Source organism: Molossus molossus, unplaced genomic scaffold, assembly GCF_014108415.1.
Source record: "Molossus molossus isolate mMolMol1 unplaced genomic scaffold, mMolMol1.p scaffold_m16_p_1, whole genome shotgun sequence".
Classification (NCBI taxonomy): Eukaryota; Metazoa; Chordata; class Mammalia; order Chiroptera; family Molossidae; genus Molossus; species Molossus molossus.
The window spans coordinates 81,374,915-81,392,379 of NW_023425344.1; the positions used below are offsets into that span (position 1 = coordinate 81,374,915).

At 37.3% G+C, this 17,465-nt stretch overlaps 1 protein-coding gene across 1 annotated transcript in view; it reads right to left on the minus strand.

Annotated features, from left to right (window-relative positions):
- The window catches only part of TACR3 (tachykinin receptor 3), a 69,785-nt gene that overhangs the window by 2,314 nt on the left and 50,006 nt on the right, over window positions 1-17,465 (minus strand). The gene's annotated exons all lie outside the window — the stretch shown is intronic.

Sequence of the window (17,465 nt, forward strand, 5' to 3'; positions counted from 1 at the left end):
CTACAACCCTTTGGTCCACAGGCCGATGGTCTAACCACTGAGAACAACTGTCCAGGGCAGCTCTCAGGATTCCTTAAATTGCATCCCCCTCGATGAATTGTATTTAGATGTTTTCCTTTTATCTCTCCTATTTTTTATTCCTATATTTGTGGAATACAAGGAAGAGCCATATTTATTACTATCTATGACAATGTGAATGGTGTAGGCTAATATGTTAAATACAGTGTCAGCAAATGAATGTTTTTATGCAGACTGACCACAGACTCCCAATGCATGAACTTGTTTTCTAACAATAGCTGAAGAGCTACATAGGCTATCAGAGTCTTTTCAAGTGACTTCTAAGCATCAAGTGAAAGTCCAGAACAATAGGAAATTAAAGTGATTGTGCAGAATTTCATTAAGTTAAAATGCATTTACAACAGAAGTATCAGATGCCTTATTATTCACACATATATGATCTCCCCCCCTCCCCTTTATTGTTTTAGAGAGAGAGAAAAGGAGAGGGAGAGATAGAAACATAGATGAGAGAGAACATCGATTGGCTACCTCCTGCATACCCCTCACTGGGGATTGGGCCCACATGGGAAATTGAACAGGCGACCTCTTGGTGCATGGTTTGATGCTCAACCACTGAGCCATACGGGTCAGACTGATCTTCGTTTTTCAAAGATATTTTATCTTTGACATTTTTCTTTCAATATATTCTTATTGATTTTTAGAGAGAGAAGAAGGGAGAGAAAGATAGAAACATCAATGTGAGAGAGAAACATTGATTGGCCACCTCCTGCACGCTCCCTACTGGGGATTGAGCCCACAACCCGGGCATGTGCCCTGATCAGGAATTGAACCAGGACCTTTTAGTCCATGGGACAACCCTCAATCCACTGAGCCATACCTGTTTGGCTCTTTTAGATTTTTTAAAGGAAATCTAATAAGTTACTACATGTTTTGCAACAAGGACCTTAAGATCATGTATGTGGCCCGGCCAGTGTGGCTCAGTGGATTGAGCATCTTCCCATGGACTGAGAGGTCCCGGTTCCATTTCTGGTCAGTGCACATGCCTGGGTTGCAGGCTTGATCCTACAGGATGTGGCCAATTGATGTTTTCTCAGATTGATGTTTCTATCTCTCTCTCCCTTCTTCTCTCTCTAAAAACCAATAAAAATATACTTAAAAAATCTTAAAGATCCTAAGTGAAAGGCTTTTTTTTACAGTAAAACAATTGATACATTTTATTTATTTGTTAGGCTTCTGCTCACAAAATCCTGTGGAGTGATGTCAGATATTAAACTCAGGACCCCAGGTTTTCTGTAAATGCAGTAGCAAGCTCTTGGGTGAAGGAAAGTGCCTTGCTTTGTGAAATGCTGAAATTGTTAAACTGAGATTGGAATCCTGTCCCTCATAAAATGTTAAAGCAAGGAGCTGTTTGAAGGCAAACCTTGAGCAATGATAGGTATGTAGGTGCTGTGCGCAGCTGCCCTGTGTGGGTCATGGCTGAACAATGGCACCAGCACAGGCAGGATATAAATGCTAAGCAGCAAACTTGGTCCAGTTCCTGAAACTGCTGAGATTTTTAGGCAAGATAAGGGACTGGGATAGAGATGATTCAAATCTGTTAGCATGTCTTGACAAATTTTATTGTAACTTGATACAAAGATTGATTGGCAGTGACGGATGATTATTAGAATTAATGGGGTGATCACATTATAAGATGTGAACATGTTGAATCACTATATTGTTCACCTAAAATAACTATAACTAATATAATATTGTACACCAACTATAACTAAATTTAAAAAAACACGTTTTTATAAGCCAAACGTAAAAAGGGAAATCTTAAATCCCAGACTCAGGCTTTTATTATTCACTTATTAGACTTTTCTTGAGAAAGGGAATTTTTAGAAATTTCAGATAGAAATCTTTGAATGAAAAGGAGATAGAGAAGACGCAACTGATTTCTGTATGTACTGAGATAATAGTTAATGTTTTGATAAAGGTGCAGATTGAGTGGTAAGTATAAAACCTAAGCTTTCTGGGGGCTAACCAGGGCATTCAGAAGGTTGTGTTTGATTTCTCCCTTCCCTTCCCTTCCCTTCCCTTCCCTTCCCTTCCCTTCCCTTCCCTTCCCTTCCCTTCCCTTCCCTTCCCTTCCCTTCCCTTCCCTTCCCTTCCCTTCCCTTCCCTTCCCTTCCCTTCCCTTCTCTTTTTTGTGGTATGTGCTCCTAGCAGGAACTGAACCTGGGACTCTGGTCCACAGGTTGAGGCTCAACTGCTGAGCCAAACTGGCCAGGGCTGGAAGGTTGTGTTTTCAATTTGAGTGATCAGAGGCAAACAAAGGAAATACTAGTTGATAAAGAGTGGTGTTGTCAGATTAGTAAATTATCTGCAATATGTGTGATAATCCTTTTGTAACTTTAGATTTCTTTTTTTGTAGTTCATATCTAGTTATACTCTTGGTGTCTTTCATAGTTTCAGATACAGTAAAATAAAGTAAACTTTTAGAACTTTACCTTGAATCTACAGGTACAAACTGCTTTATCATAGAGATATAATAAAATGTCCCCTGACTTTTTCAAATGTTTTCTTGTGATAAAAACATATAATATAAAATTATCATTTAAATCATCTTTGAGTGTACAGTTCAGTGATATTAAGTAATTTACATTGTAGTGAAACCATCACCACCATCCATCTCCAGAACTTTTTACATCCGGCAAAACTGAAATTCTATGCCTATTAAATAATAACTCCCCAGTCCCTCCTCTCCTAAGCCCCTTGACTTTTAAAATAAAAAGTGTTCTACATGGTTTTTTTTTTTTTTTTTTAAGATTGATTGATATTAGATATTCCTGAAGCTGAAAGACTCATCCAGATTCTGAGCAATGGATTTATTTTCCATGGTAATATGGACATTGCCACCACGCACTGTCCTTACTAGTAAAGGAAGGGGTCAAGTGACGCAGCTCTTCAGTAATACTGCCTATTTTTCGAAGTTAAGAATCCACTTTAATCACATAGGCAAGATGGAAATGCATGTCTTCTGCTAGTGAGAAGAAGCTTTGGGCACCTTTTCTTCATGTATCAGAAAGAAAAAAAGACCTTTGATTTTGGGATCCTGTACAGGTTAGACTAGAATGCCTGCAGCTGTTCTTAGCTGCCATGTTAAGTTAATGCAGGATAAATGATTTTGAGCTTTGGTTGTGAAAGAAAAGAAAATCAGTCTAGGGAATGAAATAAAATACTGAAAACCAGAAAAAAAAAATTCCAGGAATCATAGTTTTCAGGGCAGAATTTATTCTTTTTATAAGTCAGAATTGGAAATAGTCAGCTCTATATGACAAAACACTCCTTGTTTTGATTAGAAACTCCTCTGAGCATATGTTTGAAAAACCATCCCATGGTCCACACATACCCTATCACTTCTCTATACCTCTGTCTGCTCAAATGTTCTCAAGTGGATCATTACATATTTTTAAGTCAAAATTCTAGGCCTGCTTATTTTAACTACGTATTAGCAAATTAAAATATTTTCAGGAGTAAGATATGAAAAAACTGTAATGAAAAACATCAAAAACTAAAGAACAGCTTTCTAGATCATTTAGGTTGCACTTTTGCTGCTTCAGTTTCAAAGATTGTGCTTAAAAATTTTATTCCCAATGAGAAAATAAGAATTTAGTAACACTTGTGAAAAAAGTGCATGATGTTCCAGAAGAGTTGAATTTTGCCAGTAATTTCAGAATTAGATGAGCACATAGGCATATTGGTTAGTGTTATCCAAGAAATCTGTTGCCAAATCCAAAATGTGCATCTAATTAACATTAGCTTAGATCAATACCTATAAGCAATTATGTCAAGCCCAAACAATGAGTGTTTCTGTGTGTGTGTGTGCCTGTGGTATTGTATTTGGACTCTACTTCTTTACATTTCATTGGCCATATATCATTTTTAAGGTGATTTCATTTTTCCATTGCAAATTTCAACTTTGAGAGCATTGCAAGATTTTAGATTTACAGTGATCTGAAGCCAAATAAAGGGATACAGCCATAAAAACAAGATGAAAAAGAAAATAAGTACATTAAGGAAAATGGGGTAAAAACTGGTATTATGGGATTATGGTTAAAGGCAAAAATTAGAGAGGCTTCCTTGGCTGGTCTGGCGCAGTGGTTAGAGCATCCGCCTGCAGACCAGAGAGTTTCGGGTTCAATTTGGCTAAGGGCATAAGGTACCTAGGTCGCGGTTCAATTCCTGGCTCTGGTCGGGGTCGTGCAGGAGGCAACCTGTCAATGTGTCTCTCTTACATCAACGCTTCTCTCCTTCTCTCTCTTCCTCCCCACTCCCACTCCGTCTGACAATCTATGGAAAAATATCCTCAGGTCGGGAGTAAAAAAAAAACAAACAACAGAGAGAGGTTTATTATTAATTGAATTGTGTTGCCTCAAAAAATTTTTTTTTAAAGTTTACAAGGCCCTTTTATTTATTTAAATTTTTTTTAGATTTATCAAGATAAACTTGGCATGTAACATTATGTAGATTTAAGATATACAATATGACGATTTGATACATGGATATATTATGAGGTGATTAGCATAGTAGGGCTAGTTAACAAACACCTCCATCACCTCACATAATCACCTTTCTGTGTGTGGTAACATTTAAGATTTACTTTCTTGGCAACTTTCAAGTATACATTACTGTATTGTGAATTATAATCATCATGCTGTACGTTAGATCTCCAGAATGTATTCGTCTTATAACCGGGCAGCTGGAGGCTCTGTAGGCGAGATCCCCGGTGGCTTGTGGGCTGGCTTCCAGAGGAGTCCATGACAGGTTAGTCGGATCGGAGTTCCTTTGATGTGTGCTGTTCAGAGCCCTACCTGCTGTTCTTCCAGCTGCTCACCAACCCCTGACTGTGTAGCTCAGAACTCAGTGCTCTGGGTGGAGAGAGAGAGAAATGGCCTTCTTGGCATGCCCCCACAGCGGGGAAAGCCAGGCAGGCACTCAATCACTTGCTCTTCTGGCCCCTGGGAGTAATCCTGGCACTGAGCTCTGTTGCCCTGGGGGAGAGGTGGAGTGGGTAAAGTCAAGTTATTCCTCTTACTGTCTTCGTGGCATCTACTTTCAGATGTTTTCACTCCAACAGTGTGCTGAAACTTCTATGCTGGACTCCTGGACTTCCACACAGGCTCCTGATGTGAGGGTGATTATCTAAAGTAGGGTTTTCCAGGGGCTCTGGGCCATGGCTGAGAGGAGCTGGACCTCATTCAAAGGCCACTCCGGGGTCCACAGGGGAACGGACTTCTGTGTATCTATCACTTGACTCTCTGTGGGGCAGACTCCTCCCCTTTGGTGCTGGTCACAGAACCAAAGCCAACCCCTGTGGTGTAAGGAGCTACATATTTCTCAGTCTATAACCACGGTGATTTTTGGGTAGTCACCTTTGAAGGAGCAGAACTGACTAGTTAGTTTTTAGAGGAGGAGAATTAAAATGGAAAATAACCAGAGAGTAATTTTGTTGTTTACAAAAACAATTGTAGATTTATTTACTAGTGTTTTAAATATTCAAATAATTAAGACTAATTTCAACAAAAATATTTTGTTGAGCAGGCCTATCTTCTCAAAATGACTCTCCTCATTTTTGGCCAGAACCATGGTTTTACAATTTCCTACCTGGATCCCTTAGCTTCCACAAAGGCACTTTTGTCTGTGGATGGATGCCAAATTGTTGTTATTGAGTGGGGAGATGAGGAGGAACATCTTATTCATCTCTTGCTGATGTCACACCCCTAAAATGCCTTACTAATAATTATTAAGTAAGATGTTTGAATTCGAGCAGGCACTTCTGCCCCGAAAGCACTTATTCTAACTCCAACACTATAATGCCTCCAGCTAGTGCGCTTTGCTTTCAGAATTCAAACTTGCTAAGTATATAAAGCAGTATTTGTTTATTTTGTGTGTATGAAGATTTATATGACAAAATCATTTTTTCAGAGTTTGCCTTAAAAATGATTTTTTATTTTTAATAAAAGGAATTGACTTGAAAGCATTTGTATTTTTAAAAATCATACACTGTAATAACTATAGCAGGCACTCCACTCCACATAGGATATAGAAATAAAGGTCTTCTGGAGAGAAGGCAGGATGATGAAAAACAGAGGTGGCTATAGTCCAGGACAATATACTGGATTTCAAGAGAGGTGTAGATTCTGTAGAATTACTTTCAGGGATGTAAAGAATAGACCAGGACCTCTATTTTCATCTGCTGAGTCTCTCTTAGGTTACAGTTAGTCTCTTCATGAGTACTGTTTTCCATTATAACTCCTTTGCAACAGAGGTAATGATACACACACACACACACACACACACATACACACAGAGAAAGCTTGCTTGTGAGGTGATAGGTGGTTCTTGGTCATAATACAACTCAAAATCTAATTTACTCTGTCACTTGAACTTAGACTGAAGAATCATACCTTTGATTAAGGCAAAAGTCTTCTCTGTTATTACACTTAGGTATGCACCTTTGAAGGAGCAGAACTGACTAGTTAGTTTTTAGAGGAGAATTAAAATGGAAAATAACCAGAGAATAACTTTTGTTGCTTACAAAAACAATTGAAATAGATTTATTTCCTAGTATTTTAAGTATTCAAATAAACAAGACTAATTTTAGCAAAAATATTTTGAAAGAAACTGTCACACATAATATTGAGACAAAGCCATATTTTTAAGACTTTCACAATATTAGATGCATTGGAATATTAGCCATAAAAAATGAAATCTTAACATTTGCAACAATATGAATGGAACAGAGGGTATTATGCTAAGTTACAAGTCAGACATAGAAAGACAAATACTATATGATTTTACTGATATGTAGAATCTAAAGAACAAAATAAATAAAAAAACACAACAGAAACAGACTAATAGATACAGAAACAAACTGATGGTTGCCAGATGAGAAGGGGTTGCGGGGCTGAGTAAAAAAGGTGAAGCAATTAAGGAGTACAAATGGTCAATTACAAAATAGTCATGGGGATACACAGTACAGTATAGGGAATATAGTTAATAATATTGTAACAGATATGTATGGTACCAGGTGGACACTAGACTTATTGGGGGATTAAGGGGGTTACTTTGTAAGTTATATAAATGTTTAACTATTGTGCTATATACCTGAAACTAATATATTATTGAATTTCAACTGTAATTTAAAAATACAAAATAAAAAACAAAGACTAATATATTCCACTGAGGATTAATATATTCCTCCACAATGTATGACAAACTAAGAAAGCATGGTTTATCTTGTTGTCCTTATTGTAATTACCTTGAAATGAATGTACATAATTTGCACATGCTGATTTCTCTGCCTGGAATGCCATGGTACAGTTTCTTTCCCTATAATATTATTTATCCATCTTTTGGGAGGTCACTTTAAGTTAATCTCTCTGAGGACCTTCCCTCATTTCTTCTTGCAGGTAGTGTTAGGTACTTCCTAATTAGACTTACTATATCATACTTACTTAGTCCAGCCAGTGTGGCTCAGTGGTTGAGCATTGACCCAGGCACCAAGAGGTCACTGGTTTGATTCCTGGTCACGGCACATGCCCAGGTTGTGGGACAAATTCCCAGTTGGGGGCATGTAGGAGGCAGCCAATTGATGTTCTTGCTCATTGATGTTTCTATGTCTCTCTCCCTTTCCCTTCCTTTCTCTCTAAAATCAATAAAGAAAAAAAAAAAATGTCATACTTATATTTCATAACACAGATTTGTGTTTTAGCCAAGAGTGTTTCTGTTTTCTTCAGACCACGTATCAGCACATTCATCTTTGTGTCTCCAGGGCTTAGTATAATTCTTTTTTTTTTTTTTTTTTATCCTCACCCGAGGACCTTTTTCGACATTTTGTTCAGAAAGAGTGGGAGGGAGAGAGAGAGAGAGAAACATCGACGTGAAAGGGACACATTGAGTGGTTGCCACCCACATGACCCAACCAGGGCCGGGGACAAACTGCAACCGAGGTACGTGCCCTTAGCGGGAACTGAACCCAGGTCTCCCCAGACCACAGGCCAACACTCTAACTGCTGAGCCAAACCGGCCAGGGCTTAGCATAGTTCTTGACATTCAATAAATACCTATTGACTGACTGTATCTGATTTTCTCACTCATTTTACAAATACTTTAAAGGCAGGAAGCATCATTTATCTTCATTTTAATAGTGTATTATTATGCATATAATAAGAATTTAATTATATTATTTAAGTGAGCAAAACAAAAATACATTTAAGGATATAACACTTAAAATTACTATTATTGCTTTTGGCTTTTGTATTTAGCAAGAAGTTTGGAAATAATAGCTATTTGAGCCATTTTATGGCATAGCCTTAAGAAAGAAGTACTATTATTTTTGCTTACTTAATCTATTGTACACTTATGTTAAAGGTGTTCTACAATAATGCTATTTTTCTAAAGAAACCAAGGCCATAGACTCTGGAGATGCAGTGCTAACTTTAAAAACAAAAAGTGTTATCTACTTTCACAAGATTACATCCTATTAAAGGGACAGTCAAATAATAAGTACAAAAATACACATGTAATTACAAACATAAATTCTGTAGAGAAAAATATTCACATCTAAATGTTTAGAATGCAGGTAGAAGGTCTCTTTGAGGAAGCAATATTTAAGTTGACACTTAGAGGACATACAGACAGAAGGACAAAGGGCATATCATTCTAGGCCCTGATAAGAGTATGAGTGAAGGCTGAGAAGTAGGAGAAAGTGTGTTGTGTTCAAGCAACTGAGAGCAAGTGTCACTGGAACAGAGTATGAAAGGCAAAGTTGCACAGTTGAGTTGGCAGAGTAAGTGGTATGAAGATTATGTAGGATCTTGTGGTTATTTTTAGGGTTTAAAATGTCTTTTATTTATTTTCTCAAATATATTGGGAAACCATTAAGAAATTGTAAGCAGATTGTATGAGTTGATTCACATTTTAGAAAAACTATCTTGGATACTGAGTGGAGAATGAATTTGAGGAGAACAAGTATAGACTTGGGGGGATCCATTAGAGCAGCTGTTTTATTGAGCCTGTCCATCAATGAGGGTATCTTGGAGGATTATTTCAGTGGAGATGGAGAAAAGTAGAAAGATGGGAGATATTTTTAGGAAAGAGAATCCTTAGGGTTTAATGATGAATAGATGAGGATGAGAGGAAGAGAGAAGTTTCAAGAACGACTCTTCAGAATTTGACATCTGGGTGACTGGAAATGCAATTTACTGATATTTGGATGACTGTTAAGAAGAGTCAATGTTTTTGAATATGAAGGCCTAAACTCAGAAAGTTTTTTATATGATAACTTTAAAATACCCGAGAAATACCAAATCAAGTATGCAGCTGATTATATAAATTTAGAGGAAGTATTGATTTAAAGTATACATTTTAGGGTCAGTGAACTATAGATGATCTTTAATGTCATGGGAGTAAATGAAAGTATGCAGAGGATGAACGGTAACAAGTCATCAAGAACAGGCCCTGAGTACCTTGGACATTTTGAAGTTAGGTAGAGGCAAAAAGTTAGAAAGAATATGAAGAAAGAGCAGTCAAAGGTTTGACAAGAAAACAACAGAATGTGTCAAGAAAGTCAAGAGAAGTGTTTTTCCCTCCTTTAAGAGGGAGGACTGCTAATCCTGTAGAATTCTGTTCAACATTTTAGTAAGGTAAGAAATTATAGTTTCTATGGAGAAAAGTAATGGAGTGACCAAGAACAGTTCCATAGAGCTGTGAATGCAAAATCCAAATTACAATAATTAAAGTGTGACCGGGATGTGGTAAAAGCATGTATAACAACTCTTTCAGTTGCTTTTGTTGGCTATGATGCAGGAATATAGGTTGGAAGCTGGGGGAAAGATGGGGATAAAAAGATAATTTTCTAAATGTAGACATACTAGAAGATGATTTAATGTCATTAGAATAGGCCTATAGGTCATCAAGCACAACTGAATGCTCAAGTTTACTGATATAGAGTGTGAGCAAATGAAATCCACAGACTTTTGAGAGATGAGGCATTTCTTCATTGTAATGGGAAGGAAGAATGTAGATGGTATATACAGGTGGGTTTATGGATAACATAGTGGGAAATACAGAAAAATGTCATCTAGTGGCTTCTGTTTTCTCAATAACCAATGCTCAGTATGCCTAGAAAAGGAGCTGGCACATAATAAATGCTCAATAAATATTTGTGGAATTGAATTAATAAAGTATGAATTAACCTCATTATCTAAAATGATGAGGCACGGGTTAGATGATCAGAAAACTAAGTATATCCAATATATAGCATATACATGTATATGAGGGTATTGGCTCACACAATTATGGAAGTTGAGATGTCCCATGTTCTGCAAGCTGGAGACCCAGGAAAACTAGACCCAAGAAAATTAATGTCCTGAAAGTGAAATAAAAGGTTGGAAATTTTTTAAAAAGGCAATTGAGATATGAAAAATAGAATAAACAGGTGCAACACCCATCTGTTAAGCATTCAAAAAGCATAAAACACAAACACAAAAGGATGATGAAGAGCATAAAGGGAAAGAGGAAGTATTCAAAGAGATCAGGGCTGAGATTTTCCCAGAATTAAAGACAAACATAAGACCCTAGATTGAAGAAATACATCCAGTTCCAAGCAGAATAAATAAAGCCAATACAAACTTGGAAAAAAATTTTGGTATTCCAACTTAGTCAGGCAGAGAGCAAATTCAAACTTTTTCTGCTGTTTTGTTCTATTCAGGTTAACAAATTGGATGATGGTCACCAACATTGGGGAGGGCCATTTACTTTATGCAGTCCACCAATTCAAATGCTAATCTCTTCCTGAAGTACCCTCAGAGACACACCCAGAAATACTATTTAACCAGCGATCTGGGCATCAGATGGCCCAGCCAATCTAACACATAAATTTAACCATTATAATAGCATGGCTTCATAATGCTCTTTAGTTGAATTTTGACATTAAGAAAGGTACATGTCTGCATGTTCATTACATTCTTTTCAATGGTGGCTACAAACACAAACTTATCTTTGTAGAGTGTGATAGTGTATCAGTGTAGATATATTTACACTCTAAGGCAAATCTGAGTCAAGATAGACATTTTAGAAACTTGCTTTTCTTCTCCTAATAGCAGCAATAATAAAAACAAAGACATTGCTTTTTATTGTAAGGAATAACTCAGAAAGAGATAACAATGTGTAAGTACATTTATTTTATACGATTGTTCAGAAAAGAAGATAAAAGTAAAAGTAAGGAACAAAAAGTAAAAGTAAGGAATAGTTTCCTCCTGAGGCAAAAGGGAAGCAAATTTGTTGAAGACCTGTTATGTGCAAGGTAGTGTGCTACCTGGATTCTGTGTATTACTTCATTTTGATTAATGCAATTGGTATAATTTAATTTATTTATAACTTAATTAATGTAATTTGTACAAATTAATGCAATTTGGAGGTGCCCAGTTGTGTTTCAGTTACAGTTAAAAATCTAATAGGTATGTATTTCTCTTCTAATAGTATTGTCAAGGTGAAGAAAAGACTGATTCTGGAAGTAAATGTAAATGAAATATTATATTTTTCTGTACATTAAATTCTTGGTTATTCGATTGAATGAATTTGTATCTCTAATCTAGACCTCTCCTCTGACCTTGTGTTATTTTTTTCCTAATGATTCTTAGGTGTTTGTATTTTGATATATTTCTTCACTTCTCAACAGTGACAACTTTTTTTTTTATCCTCACTCGAGGATTTTTTTTTTGCATTTATCTTCAGATAGAGCTGGAGGGAGAGACAGGAAGAGAGAGAGAGAGAAACATCGATGTGAGAGAGACACATCAAGTGGCTGCCACCCACACGTCCCCAACCAGGGCCGGGGACAAACTGGCCCAGGGCGATATTTAAAATTTTAAACTTCAATTGTTGAAAAAGAAGTTGTCACTGTTGCCCTGGCCAGTTTTGCTCAGCGGTTAGAGCATCGGCCTGCGGTCCAGAGAGACCCGGGTTTGGTTCCCACTACGGGCACGTACTTCGGCTCTATCTGAACAAAAAAATGGAAAAATGTCCTCGGGTGAGGATTAAAAACAATTTTTTTAAAAATATAATTTATTTAGTTCCACAATCCTCGTGCCATAATTAAGTGATCCTGTCTTTTGGGTTTAGTTCACAAAGTACAGCTTATTCTAGGCTTCTCTGTCTTGATTCTAGCAGCTGGTTTTCCTAAGGTGTGTTTTTATTATTTTTTTTCTAACTCCAGAGTCTGTTCCTCTTTGCATGTACAGATAAACTGAAAGTTTTCTCTTCAGTGCTGCAAAGCTGCAAATCATCCAGGAAGTGCAATCTCCTCTCTGCTGGCCAGCTATGTGTCCTCAGAGGATGGTAGGGCACTGAAACTCATAGTCTTAGGAATAATGGAATGAGTAAAACACAGCGTCTTTCTTTCCTGGATTGTAGCACCCTCTGCGCTTCTGAACTCTGCCTCCTGTCCTGTTACAGCTGCTGCTTCACTCCAGAAAATGAGCCAAGTGGCCGATGAGAAGGCCAAACTCCAAAAGAAACCTTTTAGGCCACCACAGTCCCCCACATAGGTGAATGTCTCCAAAACATCCAGAAATGTCATGTTTAAAACAAGCACCTTCCCGTCTACATCTCCCCACCCCAAAGCTGTTCTCTGTGAAAAGAATCTCAGGAAGTGGCACCACCACCCATCCAGTATCTGAAGCTAGACACTTAGAAGTTGTGCCAGTTTTTTTTCCCCCTTTTATTATTTTCATTTTTTTTCTTTGTTCTTGAGATTATTACAGATGTCACCCCTTTTTCTTTCCATTGCCCTCCTCCACCCTATTTCCACCCCACAAGAGGCCTTTGCCACTCCATTGTCTGTGGACATGGGCAATGCATACGCGCATATCAATTCTTTGGTTAATCTCTTCCCGCTCCCCTCCCCACTTTCCTCTGAGATTAGTCACCGTTCCATGCTTGTTTTTTTGCATTCCCCGTTTTTATTGCCCCATTAAATACCTTGGCAAATCCTGTTGGCCAAGTCACCAAAATATGTCTTAATTCTTTTCATGGCTTGTCATCTCTATTGCTATAACCTCTGAGAAAGCACTGTTATCTTTCTCCCGGACCATTACAATAACCACCTAATTAGACTTTGCTTCCAAACGGCAGTGAGAGTGACTTTTGGGAATAAAACCAAATCTTCTTACTGTTGCTCAGTAATTCTACTGTATTTTGCTTCTCTTGCCCTATTTTCCAGTCTCACCCACTACATCTGGCCTTTGATTCTGTCTGCCCTAGCACCCTTGTTTCTGACCCTTCAACATGTCAATCACTTCCTGTCCCAGGCATTGCTCGGGTGGTCCTTCCTGCCTGGGCTACTCTTCTTTCCATTCTTTTTTGCCTTACTTCTTCTTACTGATAAAAGCTCAGCTAGAAAGATATATTCTCCAGCAGGTACTATCTACCACCCTGTTTAAAGGTGACCCTCATTACAGTTATTCTTTTGCTTTAAAAATAAAATTCTTTTTTTCTTTATTGAGTTTTAGAGAGAGAGGAAAGGAGAGGGAGAGAGAGATAGAAACAATGATGAGAGAGAACACTGATTGGCCGCCTCCTGCTTGCTCCCCACTGGGGATTTGGAGGGGAATCCAACCGGCGACCTCTTGGTGCATGGGTTGATGCTCAGCCATTGAGCCACACTGGCTGGGCTATACTTTTTCATATTAGTCTATTTTCTTCAGCATTCCCAGCACAATTAGTACTTATTTTGTTAGTCTAGAAAGTCTCCGTGTCCTGCCTGAAGGCAAATCCTCTGATGGTCTTGGACATTTCAGTTTGTTTACCTTCTATCTCTAGAGCTTAGTAGAATACACACAACATATGATGGCCCTCCTTTGAATAAATGAATAAATAAATACATGAATAAATACATGAATAATACAGTAATGGGTAATTCAAAATAGAATGATTGACATACTCATACAGGGTATAAAACTATGATATCTTGTATAAAATACACCTTCAACCTCATGCAGGCTACTGAGAGAATGTTATCAAGTTTCTCTTTAGATTCTTTCTATATTATGAAATGAATTAATAATATGTAGATAATTTTGCACTGTGTATTATGGTCTATGATATTGGTCATATTTTTAACAGTCATAGGCAGTGCTGGTCATAATAGTCTTCATATAGGTAAAGTGTGGTGTTGTGATAGATGAAGAGCCAGGAGCTATAAATTCTAGTCACAACTTTTCTAGCAAGTTATCTTTGTGATCTTGTAAACGTTATTTAATCTCTTTAAGCCTCAATTTATATAAAATGAGACTAACCTCATAGCATTGTGGTAAAGGCTATTTAAAATAAAGCTTTTAAGCATCTGGGGAAAACTGTCAAAACTATAATTATGTTATAATAGCTAAAAACGTAGTAACTGTCTTAGCTTGGACAGCTGTAACAATATATTATAGAGTGGTGGCTTAAATAACAGACCTTTATTTTCTTGCAATTCTGGAGACTGAAAGTCCTAGATCAGGGTGTTAGGTTGGTTTCTGGTGAGGTTTCAGTTCCTGGTGTGTAGGTGGCCACCAACTTGCTGTGTGCCCACACGACCTCGCTTTGTCTGTTCCTGGAGAGGAGTGAGTGAGAACTCTGGTATCTCTTTTGCTAGGGACACTAATCCTATTGGATTAAGGCCTCAATCTTATGACTGAATTTAACCTTAATTAAATCTCCTTAGAGGCTCTATCTTCAAATACAATCATAATAGAGGTTAGAGTTTCAACACATGAATTTTTTTTTGGGGGGGGATACAATTCAGTTCTCCACAATAATAAATGTAAGATATTATTATATTGATATCATTGTAATTAGCTAATTATTAATAACAGGAAAGGAGCAGAGGGAAAGGCAGACATTATAGGTATGACCCCTGCAAAACATTGGGGGAAGGAGACTGAAAAAAAGGGAAGATGGACACATGCCCAGCAAAGTTGGGATGGCAGGCAAGATACCTGCCTGTCAGTCACACCTGGAGACAGAGAGATGGTTGGCCAGAATGGGCATGGCCATTGCAAACCCACAAAGATTTGCGATACCTGCCACCTAAACAAAGGATTTCTCTGTCTTGGTTCTCTTGGTTCCTTTTGGCGCATTGCACTTGACTTCTGGCTTGACCCACTGCCATGCGGACCTCACACACAGTGGACTAATAGATTTTAACTAGCCTGATGCTGAACTGGACCCAGCTCCAATGTGGAAAGAAAGCTTTGGACACTGGCTTTGCTTCTAGCTTTACCCAGCTACACTTCTTCTGTGACTGGACAAAGGGAAACAGGACTTCAGAAACACAGGGATTTAATTTTATGCAAATAAAAATCACTCTTTCTCCCATGCGAGTTTCAGACAATTCTTTTTCTGATATCATAAGAAACCCACCCCCAGCAGCACCCAGTCCACTTCATCTGATACCAATTTCAAATTCTCATTTATGAACACGTTTAGTTTTATTATTTTTCTAGACTTTCCATTTGAGTTGTTAATTACATATTGATATTTTCCAGAAATTAAATATTTTTCTTTTGATATTAGTTTTAATATATATATATTTAATATATGTGTGTGTGTGTGTGTGTATTAATATACCATAACTGATTGTTTGACCATAGAAAAATGATTCCCAAATTGGAAGGGACAAAACACACAACTTAGAGTTGCTGAGAGGAATTCTTTCCCCGATATTGTAAAGTACAGGTTTTATTATCTTGGTTCTATTTAGTGTTGAAGCAAAGAATTTAAATAGTCATCAAGTGGCTGATCAGTGTGAGTTTAGGCACATAACTTTATGGAACAGTTACAAGGAAACCTTGAAGTCTTCACTGCACAGGAGTGCCCTGCAGTGTCAAGGGCACTAGACTCAAAGACTTTGATTTAAATGTAGGCTCTGTTTGTAAATAGCTTGGTAACCTTGAGAAAAGTACTTAATCTTTCTGAACACCAATAATCTCACTTGTGAAGAAAGGACAAGAATGCTCATCATGCAGGGGACTGTGAGGATTAAATGGGAATGTGAATGCCGGGCTCATTAAAACTCAGGGCATGCTGCTGTATTCGCTTTTACTTCATTCCCCAAATCTGATTAATTTATAAACATATTTTAAATTATTGGCACAATGACCTAAAGTGCTTATAAATGTGCTTTTGTAAAGGCAAAGGGAGACCATGGTGGTAAGCTTAGGGCAATACTTAAAATGAAGATTGGGTACTGGAAAGCCAAGTAAATGAGTCAAACTGTGACAGAGGTGTGCAAACAACAAAAGTTTTAAAATCAGCTATTTTGTTTTTTATGAAAGCCCCTGCTAAATCTGAGAGAGAGAGAGAGAGAGAGAGAGAGAGAGAGAATGATAGCGATTGATATATATAGAGCATTAAATCCATGTTTTCCATTACAGCTTAAAAAATAAAAAGCTTAATTATTTCATAGTCACAATGACTTTGTCACTTCCCCAAAACAGCATCTTTCTATAATATAACAGGATAATAGGTGTTCCTTAAAAAACTTTGCTATAGCCCTGGCCAGTTTGGCTCAGCGGTTAGAGCATCGGCCTGCGGTCCGGAGAGACCCGGGTTCGGTTCCCGCTAAGGGCACGTACTTCGGTTGCAGTTTGTCCCCGGCCCTGGTTGTTCGTGCGGGTGGCAGCCACTCGATGTGTCCCTTCACATCGATGTTTCTCTCTCTCTCTCTCCCTTCCTCTCTCTCCCTCCCACTCTATCTGTACAAAAAAAATGGAAAAATATCCTCGGGTGAGGATTAAAAAAAAAACAAAACAAAAACAAAAACAAAAAAAAAAACTTTGCTATAGAAAAATATCTATTAAGATAATTACCATAGGAAGAAAAAGAATAATAAATGTTCTGTTCTTGATATTTATTTTAGTGTTATGACTGGAAACTTGCAATGTGAAACTTATTTAGTAAAAAATTAATTGAACAATTGAAATATCATAAATATTTTTAAGTTTAAAAATACTTAAACTCTAATGGCCATTTAATTGTTAACTGTAACATGTAGAGAATAAAATTAATCCAAGGCATATCATCTCAGTATCTTTTTCTATTAGTATTTAAAATCTCAATTGGAGAAAAAAAGAAAATAACTTGTTTATATATTTACTTGTTTAGATGCATAAATAATTTCTGGAAAAGAGAACTAACTCTTCTCTGTTCCAATCATTCCAGAAATATATTTCAAAACAACAAATTTAAGTCCTCCAGATAATATGGCAGGAAAATTGGAGGTGTTCCAGAAAATTAAATTTTATGGATTCAGTTCAATCAGTAATGTCAGAAATTAGTGACTTGTGCTGGAGAAAACTCCTAGACAGGATATTGGAAAATATTAAATTATAAGTGAAACATTAGTACAAGGTTGTGCA